A 21,690-nucleotide genomic window follows, 5' to 3' on the forward strand; every position below is an offset into this window, starting at 1 on the left:
TGGCCACTGAATGTCCTCGCTGAATGTCAATGAATAAGCGTCCTCACCGACGCGCTTTGGCGTCGTCTATCAGCGGATTCGTATGTATACAAGCATTTACAGCAAGAACGGTAAATATATTACTACGCCCTTCAAGCACATGTCTGCAAAATGCGATTACTTCGCCGCGTTCGCAGGATTGAGCCGCACAGTAGAGAACACAGTCGTAGCATAGTAGCAGGAATGAACGCATCGTACGGCTTCTTCGACGTTTCGTCACCCCGTGACTACAGTTTACCTCAACACCATTTATAACGCACGCCCTTAAAGAGCTTACACTCTAAAAAGTGCTACAACCTTTCTGGTAACCTTGAGTAAATGTAAAAGCGTAGCCACCGCGCACATCACGTCGTAGCTAGCGCCGACTTCAATGCAAACGCGGTCGTCGACGCGGCTACGTGAACGTACCGCTGACAGCCTCAAGGAAAGTGTATTTGGGGGCTCTAGAACAACGTATTTAAATTTAGCCCATGTTTGGGAATAACAAATGATCCCTTGAGTGCTTATTGAAAGATGCCGAGGAGAAAGCAGCAGGTTTCGTTATCTACAAGAAATCGATGCTGGCTTGCGCTTTGAAACTCGTACACAACAGGCAAGTGGCTTCGGCTTGACATGGCTTGACCAGTGTTGCTTTTGTCTTGCGCAAACTTAATTCAACTAAAATTCTCTGTTACGTGACTTTTATACTCTGTTTTTTCCGCAAATAACAAATCACGAGCGGCTATATTTAGCCGGTCGTGTGACAGAGTTTTTTAGTTAAATTAGGTTTGCGCAAGGCAAAAACAACACTGGTCAAGCCATGTCAAGCCGAAGCCACTTGCCTGTTGTGTACGAGTTTCAAAGCGCAAGCCAGCATCGATTTCTTGTAGATAACGAAACCTGCTGCTTTCTCCTCGGCATCTTTTTGCGTCATAAACGAAAGGTAAGATATTTTTTAAGGGCTGGTGTCAAGAGGGACGGGTAATTATATACCTGTCCGTGTACTGCAAACGCCGTGCGCTCTCCGTATGTTGGACATAACTGGCTAGGCACATTCTGAATGACAATGTAACTAAAGCACTCAAGGAATCATTTGTTATTCGCAAACATGGGCTAAATTTAAATACGTTGTTCTAGAGCCCCCAAATACACTTTCCTTGAGGCTGTCAGCGGTACGTTCACGTAGCCGCGTCGACGACCGCGTTCGCATTGAAGTCGGCGCTAGCTACGACGTGATGTGCGCGGTGGCTACGCTTTTGCATTCACTCAAGGTTACCAGAAAGGTTGTAGCACTTTTTAGAGTGTAAGCTCTTTAAGTGCGTGCGTTATAAATTGGTGTTGAGGTAAACTGTAGTCACGGGGTGACGAAACGCGGAAGAAGCCGTACGATGCGTTCATTCCTGCTAGTATGCTACGACTGTGTTCTCTACTGTGCGGCTCAATCCTGCGAACGCGGCGAAGTAATCGCATTTTGCAGACATGTGCTTGAAGGGCGTAGTAATATATTTACCGTTCTTGCTGTAAACGCTTGTATACATACGAATCCGCTGATAGACGACGCCAAAGCGCGTCGGTGAGGACGCTTCCTTGACATTCAGCGAGGACATTCAGTGGCCATAGAACAACTTTGCGCGATGCAGCTTCGTATGCAGGGTTTTTAAATGCGGGATGGATGTTCGTTCTGCAGTACACAGTGACAGTAGTGTTGAAATGTCCCCCACTGGCTCTGCCGAAGTGGGGTAGCTGGTGTTAGACCATATTGAAATATAGGAGGAATTAGCATGACTAATCAGGCTTTGGTTGCACGAAGTTACCTCCCTTCACAAGTTGCCAGCCACGTCTTGTCTATGTATCATGTACAGTGAAATCTCGTTGATACGTTTTTCAGGGGAACCGGGAAATAAAAAGCATTATGTGAAAATCGTATTATCCAAAGAGTTTGTTAAAAAAAGGAGAAAAATCTGCATTCTCCGTCAGCAACTCAATTTTATTGAGCAACAGTGGAGTAGCTGGTAAATTTGTGCTGCACTTTCTTTTCGAAGTCTGGGAGAAAATTATCCGGAAATGTCAAAATAAAAAAAAAAGCTGCTGGTATTTTTTCACTTGGGCGGATGCTGTTCTGTATGACACTTCACGTTGTGCCTTGAATTGGTGAAGCCAGCCACCAGACGCTTTGGAGTCCTCAATGCCCAAGGAGAGCGCAGTGTTGTCAACTTTTTCGCGTAGTACTGACCTATCGGCGTTCATCCTGCCGCTCTAACTTCCTCCCACCATGTGAGCAGGATGTCTTCCATTTGGTCATGCTTCGCACCTTGTGCTTGTTTTGCATCAGGGCCGGAAACTTGCAGATTCTTTTGAAGTTCCTCTTGCTGACCGGCAATAGTGTTGAGCGTTGACACTGGCAAACCGAGCTTGTGTGCCAAATCCACGCATTTCCTCTTCGGGTTTTCTTCCAATTTCTGTACAATTTTCACTTTTTCTTTTTATACTGAGTGCCTTCCGTTTCCTCGACATTGCCACAAGCCTGGCAGCACACCCCGCACAGCAACAAGGCAGCCTAAGAAGAACAAAACTAGTCAAATAGAACAAGAACAAAAATAGCCTCATAAGCAACACCACCGAACACAGGAACAGCGCAGAAAGAGAACAAAGAACGGAGCGGGAAGCACAGAGCATGGCGAGAAGTTGGGGAGGGAAGTCGCCGCCTGCCAAGAGCATTGGAACCTTCTTCCTCGATTATGATCAAACTGAGAAACTCTGTGATTATGATATGTTTCACTAGATGGCACAGTGCCTCGCCTCACATATCATCCTCATTGAACAGAGCGCCCACGCCCGGCAGCAGTGTTTTTGTCGCAGAACCGGCGCTGCCATGCAGGTCATGGGTTGTTGACATGGGGTTTGAGCTAGTATACCGAAGAATAAATGTAAGGTTTCTAAAAATGGTCAAGGTTCACTTTCATTGTCATGCCATCCAATTTTTAGCAAAAATGTGATCGTATCAAATGCACGAAAATGCATTATTTCTAAGGGATTTTGGCTTGGAATGAAAAGAAAAACGTATTATGCAGAATTGTATCAATGAGATCCCACTGTATAAGGCCTTCCTTCATAATAGTTAAGTTTGCATAATCCATCTAGAAGCACTACGTCCCATCTTTTTCTCTGACCAACACGACTGGAGACACCCACAGACTGGAAGATCGTTCGACTGTATCTTTACTGAGCATTTTTTTTTACCTTTTGGATGACGAGTCGTTCAGCAAGTGATACGCAATAGGGACACCTGTACACTAGTGAAGCATCGTTGGTGTTGATATGATGGGTGACTTCAGAAGTTTGGGTTGGTGGATGGTTGTCTAAGTCGAAGATGTCCTTGCAGGAATCCAGAAGACGAGGGAGATCGGCGGTATGATCCGGTGGGAGGTCTGAAGCAGCCACTTCCTTGATTGATGGTGCTTGATGGGACGCCTGCACTGCAGGAGGTAAATCTGCAGGAGTGCTAGCATTCATGGCAGAAAGGGCACAGCATTGCAAGCGAAATCCCCTTGGGAAGGACTTGAGGTGTGAAACTGAAGTTGAAAAACTGAAAGGGAAGGCAGGTTTGGTTCTCTACCACAGTAATGATGATGTGTGGTAGAGTGACATTTCACAGAAACAGCGCGTCTGTAATAGGGAAGACCATATAATAACTTGCAAAAGAAAAGCGAACACTGACCAAGAATAAAAATATATTGACGTTTCGGAACCACATACGGGTCCCTTGTTCACTACGTAAGACAAGCCGTCGTCGTCAATTATATAGGCAGCACATGACGTAGAGAGCATGCGTAGACGGGAGGCAAAGTCCCATCCGTCCGGTTCATTGCGGCTGGCGTTGATTGGATAAAAAGTGACTCTAGCAGACGCCAAGATGATGTGTTCTTTTCCTTAGCTAAAATTGCGGTGTTCTCCCAGTCAATCTTGTGGGAATGTTTGTGCGCGTGCTCCGCAATGGCAATGGCATTCGTCGTGTGATTATGATTTCTTACATCACGTTGGTGCTCTTTCAATCGTCGCGGAGCTCGCTGGTCGGTACATGGGCAATGCGCATGTCGTATTTTGAAAAGACGTGCGACAATGCTTCGCGTATTCCTGGGACGTAGGGGATGGCTGCGCGTGCTCGTAATGTCCTGTTGTTGGCCATTCTTGGCTGTAGTACCTTATTCTTGGTTCGGCAAATAAGTCGCTTAGGATAGCCATTGGCGATTAGTTCGCAGCGAATCGTTCCTAATTCACGTTTCAGTGCACTGTCATCTGAGCAGATGCATACGGTGCGCTTTATCAAGGACGACACAACGGATGTCTTGTGGCCGAGAGGGTGGCAAGATTCAAAACTGAGGTAACGACCCGTGTGTGTGGGCTTCCTGTACACTGAGAAGGAGAGAGTGCCCGCATCGCGGCGAACAAGAACATCCAAAAAAGGGAAGCATGTTGCCTTGCTCGAACTCCACAGTGAACTGTATATGCACATTCTGGGCGTTGAGGCGGTCCAGAAGACACGGGACATCTTGCTTTTTTAAAATACAAAAACAGTCGTCGACATAGCGGCAAAAAAACCTCGGTGCCGGTGTGAAGGTTGCCACTACCTTCCCCTCTAAAGCCTCCATAACTAGATTGGCCGTAGTAACTGATATTGATGCACCCATTGCCGTGCCATGGGTCTGCTGATAGAGGCTTCCCCCGTAAGAAAAATAGGTGTTGCTCAGACAAAACATAAGAAACTCACAGAGCTCGGGGACGTCAAAGGGAGTGCGATCGGGAAGACTAATGTCCGCGTTTAGTGCTTCTTCGCACATGGCTACTGCCAGATCCACTGGGACACTAGTGAAAAGAGACTTGACGTCGAACGAAACCATGACGTCGTCTTCAGTTAGAGTTACGTCCTTCAGCTTCGAAACAAAAGAGGACGAGTTTCCGACGTGCGTGGGCGTCTTACCGGCTAGAGGGCTCAACACTTGGTGAAGGTAGCCTGATAGTCGGTAGAGCGGTGACCTCGAGAAGTAGAGGCCCTTGTGGTGCGGAGGGACTAGCTTGAAAAGCCTGGGTAGCAGTTCTTGAAGCTTGGACTGTAACCTTCTAGTTGGGTCACGGGCTAGAGGAGCGTATGTCTGCTGGTCTTCGAGAAGGGCCAACATCTTCTTGTGGTAGTCACTGCTATCTAGCAAGACCGTGGCATTGCCTTTGTCAGCAGGAAGGATTGCGATACTGCTGTTATTCCGCAGGCTCCTGATGGCTTGCCTCTCCGCTACCGATAAATGCAGTCTTGCACAATGTCTTCGCAAACCAGAGAGCACACCAATAGCACGGGTGCGCGCTTCTTGCCGTACTTCGGAGGGAAGCTGGCCGACCGCGCGTTCGACCGCACAAATCACCTTTCCTGGCTCCGGGGGTGCTTCCGTGTTAAAATTCACACCACGGGACAAAACCTTAGCCTCCTCTTCGTTCGGTGTGTACGGAGATAGGTTGATGACCTCTTGGGTGCATTGTGCACGTCCGGCCGGAGTGCTTGCAGTTTCCTCTCTTGCGACGTTCTATGACGGCCTTCTCCCATGCTAGCGGTGAAGTTTGCGTGCAGCTGCACATCTGGGAAGTCCTCAGGAATAAGATACTCAAGTTGCCGGCGTGCAAAGAAGGTTTGCTTCTCCAAAGCTCGTAGCTTCTGGCGGCACTCAAGGATACGTGCTCGTAGTAGCTTCCGCTCGGCTTGTCGAACAATCTGGTGAGAAATAACTGTGAGAAACAGGTGGGCTTGATCACAGGGGCATGTATGTTACAGCATTTGACAGCAAATGGACCTAATCTGTGGAACGACAACGGTGCTTTTGAGCATTTTTGGCAGAAGGAAATTCAAAAGAGAGAAGTCCCGCAGAACAGTGAATGAGAGCGGTTCGAGAAAAAATCGACGCCGAGGATAATGTCGTGGGGCATTTTTCAAGGACGGTAAAGAGAACGACACTATCGTGGTCGGCAATCCATATTCAGGCGGTACGCATTCCGGCAATTGAAGGTGTGCTCTCATTGGCAACTCGAACAAATGTTTGCATGGGTGGCGTCAGAACTTTGCGGAGATGCCAGCGGAGGGTTAAGCTCATTACAGAGATGTGAGCATTTGTGTCAGTGAGAGCCTGGGCTGCAACACCATCAACAGTAACGTCTAGTAAATTGGGCTTAGACTCCTTGGTTAATAGAGGATCTGTCGTCCAGGTCACAGATGCAGTATTACCTCCTTGAGCTGCATTGATTAGTCTTGTAGTGAGGCGAAGGCTTAGCGTGGCAATGTCGAAAGCTGTAGCGGGCCACATGCCCACCGTGACAGCAGTGGAAGCATATTGGCTTGTTTTCAGGAGTACTCCACTCTTCGGAATTTAGTGTCTGAAAATGGCGTAGGGCATATTGGTGGGGACCAGTTAAGACACGAGGAACAGTGAAAGCGTTTTTCGGGTGAGCTACAGAGCAAATGCGTGGAATGGTGTGGCTTGCGAGCTCTTGCTGTATATCGCATGGATTAGGGAGATGGAAGGTGACGTTCATTCACGGGTCGGGGCTAGTAGGGCAGCCGTAGCCGTAGCCTCCAGCTCACGGCGTACTATCTTCATTAAGTCGTCGAACAAAGAAGGGCACATTCCAGTGGAGTGGTATACTCGTAATAGGATGTGGGAGCCGTGTTAGGCAGTCGAGTGAACTGTGGGGCAATACAGTGAGCTTTCGCTTGTTTCTTTCTTTCTTTATTTGGTACCCACAGCGCCTTTTGGCATTACAGTGGGGGGGAATGACAAAAAGAAATGCATCAACTAGTTACGTTGATAACCAAAGAAACATTTTCCAGAGGCTGCGAGGCCCTTTTCAAGATGTTTAAACGGTCTGCACTCTGTAATGATGCCATCTGTGGTGGTGCAGTCCTTATAAACAAGCAGGTTGAAAGCGCCATCAGCAATTCCTTTCTGCACATGTCCTACTTTGCCAGTTTCTGATGTGTCGGCATCTATCTTGTGACACAGAGCAACACCATCCTGAATATAGGCGACGGATGACTCCATCGAGGTTTTGGCATGGGAAGAAAGTTCCTTCGCGGCTAGTTGGGGGCCAACAAGCTTTCCGAACAGCTCACGTAATGTCAATTTGCAGGTTTCCCAGCTTCTCAGGTCTGCTTCGTGTGTCTCAAACCAACAATAGTCTGGCTAGGCCCTTGAGGTAAAATATTACGTTGGCCAGCACCAAGGTTGCGTCCCATCTGTTATGAGCGCTCGCACTCTCGTAGGTGCTTATCCAGTCATCAACGTCAGTGCCGCAGAAGGTGCTGCGGTCGCAGGGATGGGAGACGACCATAAGTGGCATAGTCGGCCAGAGGGCTCCATCGAGTGCCAAAATTTCTGTGCCGGCCTGGCGTCCACTGCGCAGCTCCGTGTTTGAGGTAGCAGATGTTGCAATGCAAGAGGACCAGGATAGAGCACACTGCGCAAGCCTCTTCATCTTCACAGCGCGCAAATGAGGTTACTGTGCGCGCAGTAATCCAGGCTGGTGCTCTGCTTTCAGCATTGACGCTGGAAACCTTTTCTACTCCCTTCCACATGAACAAGTTTTGGTCTCTGTGAAAGAATTTATCACCGTCTACAACGGCGAGGTTAAGTTTATGCAAAGTTACGGGATTTCCATGGAATCCTTTTTGGAGCTTCTGCGTTTCTACTTAGCATCAACTATTGTAGGATGGTGTGACAGTGTCTATGTGCAGAGATCTGGAATCTGTAGACGGTCTAAACTTCCTCACCTTGGTAGTGACATTTCTTGGCTCATGTTGACCGTGTATTGGAACGTGACTTGGAGGGTTTGGCAATTAAAACTTTCGGGTATGTTGATGATTACCTAGTACTTTGTGGAAACTATGACCCTACAAGAAAAATGGTGGACATTTTAAAAGCATTCAAATGGCACGCATTTAGGCTGACCTTTATGTCCAATGCGCTAAACCAAAGAACAATCTAATTTTTGGACCTGTTGTTAAAATTCGAGCAGAATCATGTATGTTGGCTCTATAGCCCACGATCGAAGAAGCCTTTACTGAACTCTTCATCAGCACGTTCTAGGATTGTAATATGGGATTGTTGTCAACTGCCTCAGGTTAGCCATCTTGTTTTGTTTTCAGTCTTGTTTTCACCCAATTGAGTCTAGCTTTGGTGAACAGTTAGTTGGACCCAAAAATGCTGGCTACGGTGACGAAGTCATTGGGTCGGCCCATCTTAAGTTGTTGGATTTGGTGAAGAAAACTTGTCTCCTGCTTGTGATGTTGTGAAGGAAAAGATAGTTGTAATCTCGTACCTGCACGAGGTATCTCACCGCTTGAAAGAAGTGGGGAGCAGATATAACATCAATGTGGTGTTTTCAGCCAAAATTAAGTTAAAGTGCATCTGTCCCGCCATCGAAAAGAATATTAGTAATAAGGGCCGAGCAAACAGCTGTGGTGTGAAACATGAGAAACAGTTTGTTCCTTGTAGATTAAACGTGGTTTATTGCATTCCTTTCAATTGTGGTCGCTTTGATGTTGGCCAGTTCACTGAGTGCCTTCTGGCCCTCTTCCCACCCATTTCAAAGATTGTGGTTGTACGCTTTTCCTTCATGATACAACGGTACTGTTCTTGCACGATGAACAAAAGGTGAGGGAAGTATAGTGGAAGCACATAAAATTCGAAAAATGTCTGACTCGTGTGTTAGCGCTCATCTTTAGCACTTTTAGATGCAGAATTGGCGTATCTTGAAGAGAGCAGTACTTGAGAGCGTTTGTCTGTACAGTTGCTTATAGTGGGTTCATGTGTCATGTTTTTATCTTTTTTTTATACCTTTGATGGCTTTATATTTGTCTCTTCAATAAAAATTCAGTTTTGGTTCAGTGGTTGTCCAGTGTTATCCTCCTTTTCGTCCCGTTATTTGTGCGCTGCGAAGATGAATCTGCACCAACTAGCCCGGTTTTCTACGCTACTTCAGTCCGCAACCACTATTGATGTTACATGGCGCAGAGAAATTACAGGTTGTTTACAAACAAGTCCACAGCATTGGCTCAATGGTAAAGCGGTGCCAGATTAGCGAACTGGTCAACTTTGGTAACGTCATTTTTCGCTCGTGAGTCATTTAATTTACATTCGTTCTCGTTGTCCAATGAGGATTACTGCACGGCACCACCTACATGGCACGTTCAAAGCATCAAACAGATGGGTATTTCAGATACTTGGCTCCTAACTTATGGTAATATTAAGGCGAAGCAGCAAGTACAAGGCGTGCAAGGCAGCAGCCTGACTTCTTCTGGCCATCGTTGGTCTAAAGGAGCAACTAAGTATACTTGTGCATGAAGGATATGCTATCCAGGCATTGACGATTTACAAAGTGACACTGTGTTTATTCAAAGAGGTCGTTCTTTAACGTGTGTTGTTATAAGGTCTTTCCCACTTCTCTTGTTTTTAATAAAGTGCTGTTTTGCCGCTTTGCGCTGAAATCAGTTTTCAACTCTTGAGGATTTGTGCCTAGTCAAGTAATGGCTCCAACTTGTGCCCGAGCAGCAGCCGCCCTAAAGCATTGTGCAGCTGAGCCCAAGGAGTTTTTTCTTTTCCTTTTTTTTTAGTGAAGGCAAAAAAAAAAAATCGAACGCCCGTGTGTGGAGATTTCAGTGCGAGTTAAGATACCCAAATGTCAGGATTAACGTGAATCGAACCTAGCACCGTGTCACGCTTCATAGCCCAAGAGTGGCCTCGGCAACTACAACCCCCGAAATAGAATATTTTTCCACTTTGTTTTTGCAGCAGTGGTGCGATGAGCGGGGCTCAGCCTAGTGCCCCCTCATATAATTCCTGACTGATAATCCGACCCAGTTGTCCTGTATGGCCATTGCGTGACAGCTGTTCTGTCAGATACACTGTAAGCACCTGCTTAGCTATTGGGAAAGGCAGTGCAGTTTGTTAACGAGATCAGAGATCAAAGCAGTCTAGCTCAGAACTTTAATCCTACTAGTGTAAGCCATTATTTGGCCTTGTACAAATTCTCAAAAAAGTCAAAAATACCGTTTGGTGTGAAGGGACTAAAGCAGGTTTTAGACACAAGACTGCATCAGCAAAGGATCTCTGGTGTCACGTAGAAAAAAAATTCAGAATAAGCAGTTAGAATAGTTCAAAAGCACGCTAAACTAACTTTTGTGTACATATTAATGTAGCCATGTATGGGACAAAATACACCATTAATTGTGAATTTAGATTCACTTGACGTTTGCGGTGTGGTTGTAAAAGGAAGCATTTATTTGTTTCTTTTGGTGTTGCAGGTGCTGACTGAGAAATTGTGGAAAGTTTTGAGCCAAGATGTTCCTGGCCTAAACCGTGATGGACACGTAAAATGTTGTATGCATATTTGAGGTTATAAAGCATCTAATAAAGAATTTTCGAACTTTGGGACTTGGTTTCTGCTGTTTCATATGCCCATACATTGCAACATGTAATCTATATTCAAATCTGTAGTTTTATTAAAAAATTGTTTTCAGCAGACAGATTTACTATTCACTACGTCACTTTTTCATGATCAGTTCATTAGCATGTGTTTCGGGGTTTTTTTTTTTTAGCAATTGATGGAGAACTAGCACACATACTAGGTAAAGATTTATAAGTCTTAATGTTATGTTTCAGTTTTTCAGTCAATTTGAGAACCTGTATTTGCTGTAAACGTAAGTGCTTTTGTGATCACATGCCTTGAAGCATGCTCCAGCGTAAGAATACTGGATACCAAAGCCCCTTGTAGCTTGTTTTGGTCAGTGTGTGTGGGCAAGCGTAAGTCATCAGTGGAGGCTTCATAATCCAACTCGCAAATAAATGTGGGTGCTAGCACCATTGGGGCTTGCAAGCAAAAAAGAAAAAGACCCGTGAACACACGATCGCGAAGAGGAGGCGGTGCAAAGGTAGTCCTGCGTGTCTAAATCTAAGAGGCGAAGATCAGAGCAGGAGTATTTGACAGTTCTAATTCTGCCTGGGCAAAACTTTAGTGCCAACTGCCGTTTTGTCTGGGCGGAGCGCTAGATACGATAAAGAAAAAAACAAAACAAGCAACCCGGTTGTTTGTGCGATCGCATAAAAAGCAGCAGGGCACAAAGTGCAACCATCGTGACAAGGTTGAAAGCAATCGTCAGAAAATCTGAGTACCAACATGTTCAAGGTGGGCTACAAGTGATTATACTTATCGCGTATTCCCAGCATGACTTAGGCCCAACTTTATGGGGCATTAGGCTAAATTTCTATTTGTCACACTCCAGGAATTCATTCATAATAAAGGTTGACTTTCACAGCGGCGGCCGATCACAGGGTGAACTGTGGATGCACGCTTGCGTAGCAACCGTTCACGCTACAATTTTTGAACGCTACACTGCGATTGCAAAACAGCACGGATGACAAAGTATTTAGGTAATATTACCTAGAACACTGTTGCAGCGTAAAACTTAATCAAACGACCCGGTTGAAGCACTTCGAAATGCACAGCGGCGGTCATCACAAGGGGACGCGAATTCCAACACAGGCACAGTTGAAGCACTTTTAACTTCGTTAAAATATCCAGATCTAGGAGTGTGGTTGAATCACAGCGCAGCCGTCCCAGAAAACGAAATCCAACGCGCAATTGAAACACTTGCCGGTTCGCGCAAGCGAAAAGGGTGCACGCTTCGGTATTTACTGCCGGCCGGCCGCCGGGCCAAGAGCGGGGAGTGTGTGCGCCGGCAGAACAGCCCCGCAACCCTTCGCCTTTCCCTCTCGCACTCCTCCTTTTCTCCCTTTCGTGGGTGATGCATCGCCGAAACCGGAATACGCGGCGGAGAGAGAGCTCGCACGCGGGCTGGCGCGGGTCTCTCCTCTCCGCGTACCCCTCTGCGCTCGCTGCGCATATAAATACAGGGAGCGCGCGCCTCTCTCCGTGACTGCTTGCCGACTGGCGCCTTAATAGCGATGGAAGTCGGTGAAGTCGAATCCCTCCCGGCAACGATACCGCAAAGAAGAATTCGGTGCACCCAATGCATTCGCATTTCCGCACGATCCCCTTCGGGGAGGTGGGGGATTTTTTTTTCGTTAGGTTTATTTGCTGTTCGTTTATAATCGCTGCGTGTTAGAAAGCGCATCAGACAAAGGAAAGGTTTGTTTGCTGGGCGAGGAGGGCTTTCGCGGCTGTGGCTGCTTGCTGAGGCTTCCTAGCTAGGGAAAATTGCACTTACATTTCGAATTGGCCGCCACATTAATTGAACACGTCACCAGCCGACGTTGCGTTCGCTCAATACTTATAGCGCTCCTTCAGCGCCGAGTTTCGTTTTTTAGCGGAAAACAACGGCGGGTTTCCTCACACTACAGGGCTTTGAACACCGACTTTTTCGTTGTTTTAAAAACTGATATGAAATCGCCTTCTCTGGGGCCACAAAATCACCATTGACAACAACCACCAAACTCCGCTAATAAAGAAGTTCATTAGTAGAGCTTAATTACCCACCTAACTAATGTGCACACCCTTGATACTATCTGGCGTCCGCCGCAGCTAGCAATCTCCTTCTGAAGAGGGTTTCTTTTTTTCTCGAAGAGCCTATTTTTAAGAATTTTTGGAAGTGTTCGCTGAAACACCCTGTATGATGAATGTCTGCGAGTGCTCACCTCGCGACAAGACGACCCATCAGTAGATTCTTTGTCGTGTGCTGATTCCCGCATATAATTTTGCGTTATCCATCGTACTTATTTCGTAGAATGTCCGTGAAACTTATGCCACCTTGGCTTGTTCAGGGTAGTGATCAATATCTGAGATATGAAGCATAACTGGCGGGCTGTGCTCCGCCAGATTATGTAAGCACACGAAACTGATTTACGTAGCATGGGTATCTGAACGAATGCTGCTCACGGAGGTACTGTTAGTAGATTTCAGAGCCGTCGAATTACAATCAGCTCCATGCATATGGCGGTTTCGCGAGGCCGGCCTGTATGTGGCACACACCTGGTGCTTATGCGGACCGAATGTACCACATTAACATCTTGTCAGAAGCATTTAGACTCTCATAAATAAACACAATTTGCTAAAGAATTGACTGCTCACATCAATATGTATTTCCAACGCATACAAACGGGATATATCAGTTCATGAATGTGCCGCAAAAGCAACGGCGACAGTGGTGAGCGGGCCGGAAACTCCCGCGACTGCTTTCGAAACTGGCCGCTAGGGGGATTTCAGTGGCGCCCCTACAGGCAGCGCTCGAGGCGTATACCGTGACGAGTCAATCTCCTCTATTGAGAACGACTGAGCCGGCCAATTATTCTCGGTGTGGCCACATGCCACACACAAATGGACACAACGCACGCCTTTGCCGTCCCGTGCGCTGAGCGTACCAGAGGGCTGCCATCGCTTTTGGAGCTGCACCCCTCCAACCCAATTATCCTGACCCGGGCGCTTCGTTTTGTGTAAGCACCGATGCGTTAGGACAGACATTGGGTCGTGAATGTTTTTAATAGAGGAACATCCGAAGGATATGCGCCTTTGTTCACAGGCGACGTACCAGGCATAACAGGCAGCACGGCGCCGGCCGGGAAAATTTCGGGGCGGGGGGGCTGAAGCCTGGTCACCGCCCCCTCCCCCCGGCTACGCCACTGGAACTTGCGACGTACGGATAGATGAACCCGCGTGAGGGAGGCAAACTAGACAAACCGGGAGATCACAACAGCGACTAGAACCCAAACCTTGATCGAGATCTTACCGAAAGTCGCAAGAAAATCGCCGTCATTCATAATTTTCTCTTGCTACGAGCGTGGGAAGTTCGCCAATTTGGTGAAAAGGAGGCACTATGCGCGGCGCTGTGGGCAGAGTATGGTTCCTTAAAAACTACGGAGTGAGGACGGGGGGGTGCAGTGAAAATTTTGGGGGTGGGGGGGTTTGACCTCCCAAACCCCCTCTGGCTACGCCACTGAGTCGTACATTGGGTTAAAATTCAAAGTGATGCCAATAGGCCCGGTTGGGTATAAAAATATTTGTCTTGGCGAAGAAAGGTGGATGGGATGCAAACATATCGTAAATCATGACACTGAATAATGACCAGTTAGGCAAAAAGTCTTATCTAGTGTCCCATAGATATAATTGTGCTCGTTAATTGTTGGCACCCCATCTTGAAAGCACGTTTGGTTCTACACATTACAGCACTCAACATCCGTCAACAAGCCTGCGTTCCCATGAAACAGCTTAGGAACTATTGGGCTGATATACCTCCTACGTATGCTCAGAAGTAAGTGGGTTGGCGCAATCAGCAAATGCCACCGATCGCGCGCGCGATAATGCAAATTTTCAAGCTTGGCTTTCTGCTGTCACGCGCGAACATGTTGACATTTAATACGCGCTCATACTGAGTTGGTTGAAACAAGGCCCTGTAATACTCCTTAACTTTGCAGGTCGTAGACGTATACATGCTCATAAAAGTAAAATATTTGCCGGCGCATGACACTATTTCCTGCTTCCAAACAGGGAAAACCTATTTGATACATACAGCAATATTTCACGGCCGTTTGCTTGCTTAAAAAAACTTTAGCGTTTCAGCGGTGGGTGGGAACCGCGAACAGCTATTTCCTGACACGACCGGGCGTTCTCCGCCACCGCGACGCTTTTATTTCGCTTTCGGCTAACTTTTTCGCATACTCGAGCTGCAGCATAGGTGTCGGGATGATTTTTGCCGGCTTCGAGTCGATGATATGAACAGGACGTACCACCAGAGAGCAGAAACGTGCGATAGGGATTGAGCAAGAAGGTGAATGAACAGCGCTTCCAAAAGCAGCGTACGACCATACGTATTCTTGCAAATTTGCTTGGTTTGAAGTCTTTCCGATTCAGCACGACGCCCAATTCGCGGCGGCACTCAAGGGGCGCAGGAAATTTGCGCAGCGAATAGATTCCGCACATGCAGACACTTCATTTGTCGTGGTGCACTTCATACGTTTCTTGCATGAGCACTTTGCCCTAACGCTGATTGTTGGTGCAGCCAACAACGTCGTAATCACGCATCACGCCCTGTACATCGCCAAGTAAAGGCAATGACGGCAACCTTCCAACATTGAAGAAAAGAAACATCAATTGGGGATGAAAATTCGGGCGTCCTACTGGCACGGCGAAACGTAGCCTCACAGGCAACCCCCGTCAGGACAAAACACGTGTGCGCTTGCCCGCCCCCTTAGGGGGTTGGGGAAGGAATTTATGGGCAAATCTGACAGCTCTCGGACGCTTTGAACGTTCTGCTTAAAACACTGTTCAACTTGTCGCTGCTGTCGCACCGAATAAATGGCACTTAACGATTTTCGATGCCAGCTGGATGTCTGATGGTATACCGACAGAACAGCACGCGACGAAAGGGCACGCGACAGAAGAGCACCGCCATAACAGCACGGCGTCAAAAGGGCACGCGTCAAAACAGCACGCGACAGAACAGCACAGCGACAAAAACGCACACGACAAAAAAGCAAAGCAACAAAATAGCACAGCGACAAAAGCGCACGCGTCAGAATAGCACGGCGACAAAACAGCACACGACAAAACAGCACACCACAAGGGCACAGCTCTGAAACAGTTGGGTGCGGTGGCGTAGCTAGGTAGTCTGACGCAGACGTAGTGCACTGGCGGGGCAGGCTCGGGCCGGGTAGCACGCATTTTCTCGGGCCGCGGCCGGGCTTGCGCTTGAATCAAAATTTTCGGGCCGTGCCAGCCCGAGCCGCCCTGGCCATCCGTGAGGCCCGGCAGTCCTGTGCCGCAAATTATAAATTGTTGACAACAAAAAAGATTTTTGTTGATCTTTCAGGTTAAGTGAGAACAAAAAGAAGCGAAGTGTAAATTCATTACGGCGCTGTTGAAAGATATGATAAAAGGCGATTGCGCTTAGAACGCTTTTTGGAAGTTTAGAAGAAGAAAAAAAATTTAGAGTTTGCCGGGCCCGGGCCGTGTCTCTATCAGACAGGTTCGGGCCAGGCCTAGAAATTGCGGCCCGGGTAGTGCTCTAGTTAGGGCACAGCTCGGGCCCGGGACGGTCTAAAAGGACGAGCCCGGCCCGGCCCGCAGGCCGTGCTCGGGACGGGCAGCACAAATTTTCTCGGGCCCGAGTGGTGCTTGGGTTTGAACAAAAACACTTTTTGGGCCCAGCCGGCCCGGGCAGGCCCTGAATCCCAGTAGTCGTGTGCCGCAAATTTTGAATGTTGACAACAAAACATTCGGCTCAATGATCGTTTGGGTGAAATGAAAAAAAAAAAAAAAAAGACGAAGTGCTAAAAAAAAATAAAAAATAAAAACATGACGTATTGCACTTAGAAAGCCTTCAAGCCAACAAAAGAAAACGTATGGGCTTCATCAGCATAGTGGGAGAGAACGGGTCAGAAAACGAGAGCACTCTGGTAGTAGAGTACTTGATTGTCTCTTTCCTCTGTTTTTCAAACTAAAAAAAAGAACAAATGTGGCCTGGACATTCTACTTTGTGCAGACCATAACACCAAAGGACCCTTGTGCCTTTCTTAAAGCTTTTTATGTACATACCTTTTTGCCCATAAAGCGACTTTTTTAGTAGAAAACTTTGTGAGCATGGGAGGAACTTAGGTCTACTTGGATAGACACCTGGTGCAAACCGACAACGAACCTTGGCCAATTAAATTGAGAGAAGTACAAGTTAAACAAGCTCTCGGCAGAGTGTGCTGGCGTCAAAAACAAGTAGAAAAAGAGTTCTTTGGGAAACGAATTGAATGAAATAACGAAACGTGGCACATCTCGCCAAGAAATGCATAAAATAAATATCCACTTTTATCAGCATATTTAGGCGATCCTCATTGTGCTTTAAGTTCGGAGACTGTCGCAAATGCAGCGCCTGTTTTACCAACATTTTCCGTAAAGATACATTTTTTAGGTCAGGATATTTATGTTGTACAGATATTGGTCTAAGTATAGAACAAGTGTAAATTCAATATACGCCCTCTAGGTTCATTTTAGGCTAAAAAAAAAAAAACTTTGAGGGCTCAAATTTGGAGTCTGGCGGACTCGGGCTGAGCTGAAAACCGTGCGCGGGCTCGGGTTTCTTTTGTTAAATGCTGTCGGGCTCGGGCCGGGCTCGGGCTTTTATCTTAATGTTTTGTCGGGCTCGGGCCTGGCCCTGGCCGTGTCTCTACCAGGCGGGGTCGGGCCGGGCCTAGAAATTCCGGCACCCGCACTGCTCCAGTCTCTGTCATCCAACGATGGCTGCCCTCTCCCATTCGACCGGCGAGTTACGCGGTCGTTTGAGGCACGCGTTCACTGAATTTGTTTTTTTGTTTTTTTTTTTCAACACTTGAATTCTCGGGTATGACAAGGGCACGCGCGCCAGCTCAAACAGCGGCCATGTTGATTTTCTCGCACCATAGGCCGGGCGCGGAAAAAATGGTTCCGGAACAAATGGTCCCGGAACAAATGGCCTCGGAACAAATGGCTCCGGAACTACAGGTCCCAGAACAAATAGTCCAGGAATAAATGGTCCCAACTTCAAAGTAGGAAAAAATGGTCCCACGACTACTGCACCTATGCATGAGCGCCTCTATGAGAGAAAGAGGGAGGGGATCCGTGTATTTATATTTATATGTCTGTATTTGTGCACAATGTATTTTGCATCTGTCTATACGCAGGGTGATCAAAGTTAAAGGAGCCATGAAGACAAAATACAAGTTGGGTTTATTAGAAAGACTGCTTAGTCCCGATAACAATGATACCAATAGCATCGCAATCTTCGAACAAATAACGGAGATATTAGAGAGTTTTAGCATAGCGGCTCCCGTACGCTACGCTAAGGTTAGCGGGTAGCGGGACCGGACTGCGCATGCGCGCGCGGGGAGTGCGAGGAGGTTGCCCCTCAGCAGAGGGAAAGAGCGGGCATGGCGAAGGCAGGCCGCGCGGAACTAATCCACCCCACCGTGACGAATTTGCTCTCCCCAGTCGCGCCCCGCTACCCGCCGCCGTAGCGTTAGCGGACGGAGCACGCTATGCTAAAACTCTCTATTAAAGAAAACGTTTGAAGCAGTCGCGACCCCCTAGCCAATTTTCCGCAACTTTTCTATGACGTCACGGAACCTTGTTTGTGTGATTGGCGGCCGCCTAAGAGACCTGTCGCGACGACACATGACTGGACGTCTGTAATGGGGCCTCTAGTTCCATTTGACCGCATCACTTGAATGCTAACGTGCACTTAACGCACTGATAATTATGTTTTATTGTTGGCCCGTATGACGTCATTCTTGCTCATAACACATCATTGTGGCGCAAAATTTGAAAGTTTTTAAATACTTCTTGCTTTTTTTTTCGTTAAAAAACATCTTTTGTGGCTCTAATGGAGCTCAGTGAGATACTGAATCCTCGTTCTTTCAAATTAAACAAAGTTGTATTTTCTCTTCATGGCTCCTTTAAGTCGACATTTATTTTTAAAATTAGATGCTTAGATATACGTGAAGACCACCGCTACAGTGAGGTTATGCACCAAGGGGGACACACAGTGAGGTGGTAACTATAGGCCTCCTGCGCTGCCCAGGGGGCGCTGCGCAAGCGGCTTCCGGGCAGTACTTCCGGGTAGTACAAAGCTGCGCGGGTCCCATAGGATCCCGTGTTGACAGAAGCAAAATGAGCTCGACGCTCCCGATTATTTTGCGACGTGGTCACCAGCTCATCCCCGACGCATCAGATCTATTTCAGCGATCAACTTGGCATTAGGGGAAAAAGCTTTGCAGCGCTAAACACGTTTACAGCGCCGACGAAAGTGCCGGGACCGTGACGGCGTCTGCTACTCGCAGGTTCACCGATCGATGGTCGTACGAAGTGAAATTTTAGGTAAAATTTCTAGTTTAAACTAATACTCTAGGTGACAAAGACTTCTCAAAAACAGCCGATCAAAAAAGAAGAGTGACGCAATCGGCGATGATCGCGCTTTAAAAAGCCAGCGAGCCCGACGGACCGCAGGCTCGCCTGCTGAGGTGCGCCGCTCTTTTGCGTACCTGCACACTATGCGTGCGCTTTCATTAAACAGTGCTCGTTTGCGTCGCCGTTACGAATACATGGTGCAGCGTTATCTTGCCGTTTTGTTGCGTGTCTCAGTGACAAAATGCCGCGACCGTCAGAAGCGTGAAATCTGTTTTCGATTCCGAAATTAGTGGCCGTAAAACAAAGTGGTCGGGCGAACTAAGAGGCCGCTCGCTTTCCTTGTTTGCTCTCACTTTACTTAATTACGCTCTTGCAGCGTACATTGCCAGTTCGCACCTAATAGCCTAGAATCAGGGTCAGCAACGGCTGAGTTCCATGCAGCCTACACAGCCGAGGGCTGGACGGCAAATAAGGGGGGGGGGGGGAGGAGGAGGAGGAGGGGGGCTTTGAATGCAAAGAGAAAAAATTCAGCGAATTTCTAATAATATTTGACAATAATCTGGCGAGGTGTGAAGATGGTGGGGGGGGGGGGGGCAATTCAACTGGAGGACGCCACTTCTCCGTTCTTGTCTCGCTGTCTAACTCCATTTGAAGTCATAACTGGCGTGTCGGCGTACGACCCCTGCACTAGAAAACCAACACAGTCAGTGATGATCGTATAGAAATATTCGGGGCCCCGCGCCGTGTATGCGGCTGTGTTATGTGATGTTATAGAAGTACACATCTCTGCAGGGCGTGTGATTTGGTGCGTGTAATTTTGCGTCCTTTAATAGCGTTTAATTTGTTTATTTAATTGGCGCTATTGCCCCACCCACTCGCTATGTACCCTGCCGTTCGTAAATCGTGCGGCGTAAAACGTTACGTAAGAATCATTTAGTTTGCGAAAATACGAAACAAAATTTCCACTCGTTTCAAAGGCGGTGCCAGGCCAGCAGTGTCAGCTGAGTCGGCTGCGCAATTCTTGCGTTCGCTTGCATGCTCCCGATGAAGCAACATTTGCAGTTACCTCAGGATGTAAGATGAGCAGCGTTCCGTGTTTATGCTACTCGTGAACTTTCCTTTGTCGACCACACGCAAGAAGAAAAAACTGTAACTGTCGTCAAACAGTTAAACCAGCCGACCTGGCGATATACTGTCCCACGCCGCGACCACCGCGACAGCTCGCTCAAAAGAAAGCCGACAAATCGGCTTCTTTTTGCGGATATTATTTTGTTTAGCCTCTGCAGCTACTTTAGGGGCTATTTCATACAGTGTGCAGTGATTTAAACACGCCACAAAGCGCCACAACCAACTTTCACTCTGGCTTGTAATTGAAAACACAAGGAGGGCGGCGAGGGTCGTCTGCTTTTGTACTACCCAGAGGCGTCGGCCGCTAGAGGCGCTGCATGTCGCCAAAACTCCAGCGCAGGAGGCCTATAGATGTCCGTGGCTTAATTAACTTAAATTGTTTAATTAACTTTTTAGCGGCTGCAGTAAGCAGGCATGTTTGTATTAAAAATTTAGAGGCAATCGTGTTTCCACGAAGTTCCATTTGACAGAATTCTTTTAGCGCATTCGTACTCTGAGATGTCGAACCATGAAGTTTAATTGCCGTTCGCATGATTACGCATGCAAGACAGTGAAGACCAGCGCAAAGCTCCTCCCTTTTGTGACGTGCCTGCTGTGTACGGTGTTTAGTTCGACAAAGGGGTGGAGGCACAAGAAAAAAAATTGGCGCCAATCCACTCGGTGAATGTGGTTGGAAAGCAAAGCTGTAAACGGCACCCACAACGATTACCCATGCGACATCACATAAATTCACTCACGTCGCTCTACAAATCGTGAAACCAGAGAGAAGTGAAATGTACTTAACCACACCCTGTATTACTTCAAAGAGATATTCTTGCTCAGGTTAAATTATTGCATGAGGAATGAACGGTGGTTGGTTGAGTTGTATTGGTGCAGCATATCAGTGCAAACTTTTTTTTTGTAAAATAAAAGCTCAAACCCGGTGTCAGACGATCTCACTCCTCCGTCTTTGCCGTAGCGGACGGAGGCGATGAGATCGGTTGCATAGACGGTGGAGGAGGAGGAGGAGGAGGAGGAGGAGGAGGAGGAGGAGGAGGAGGAGGAGCAGCAGGAGGAGGAAACACTTCTATTAGGACTTCTGAACGGCCAAAGTGCGGTCCAGGGGAGTGGTTCCTTCTTCACTGTAGCCCATATTCAGTCCGCGCCGCCTGTGCCCTGTCCACCAGTTGAAGCTGGGTAGGTAGAGAGGGGCTGGATAGCAGCATCGCCCATTGCTCTTGTTAGGTAGTTGACAGAAGGAGAGGAGGTGCTCAGGGCTAAAGTTGCACACCCCGATTATGTGGCAGAGTGTTCCTACTTATGAGCAAAATTTACATGCAGCGTCTTAGCGATTCGGGTGCATTAAGTGAACACGCGTCCGGTGTGGGAAGGAGCCGGATTATATGAGCCGTAGGGTAGTTTGTTCTTCTATGGAAAGGTCAGGGTAAGCCAAAGGTAGAGTCTGCCTCAGATAGCGATAATTCTGGTTTATGTCCCTGAATGAGACAAGCGGGTGACTGCCCTCGTGCAGCTCCATAGCACTGGGGGTGAAAGTGCAGGCTTGGTGGGCGTATTTGTTGCCCTCCACGGAAGCGTGAGCAGGTGTCCAGATGAGCTGAATGGAACCGTTTGGGGAGTGGTTTTTTAGCA

The 21,690-nt window shown here is 47.6% G+C and overlaps 1 long non-coding RNA gene across 1 annotated transcript; it reads left to right on the forward strand.

Annotated features, from left to right (window-relative positions):
- The first annotated feature begins 845 nt into the window (after positions 1-845).
- LOC144174928 (uncharacterized) lies at positions 846-10,606 on the forward strand. Its single transcript, XR_013323541.1, has 3 exons — positions 846-961; positions 3,401-3,503; positions 10,358-10,606. It is a non-coding gene; the product is annotated as an uncharacterized LOC144174928 (long non-coding RNA).
- Positions 10,607-21,690: the final 11,084 nt, after the last annotated feature.

This window comes from Haemaphysalis longicornis, unplaced genomic scaffold (assembly GCF_048455015.1).
Source record: "Haemaphysalis longicornis isolate Haplotype H1 unplaced genomic scaffold, Haemaphysalis longicornis Haplotype H1 scaffold_1, whole genome shotgun sequence".
Classification (NCBI taxonomy): Eukaryota; Metazoa; Arthropoda; class Arachnida; order Ixodida; family Ixodidae; genus Haemaphysalis; species Haemaphysalis longicornis.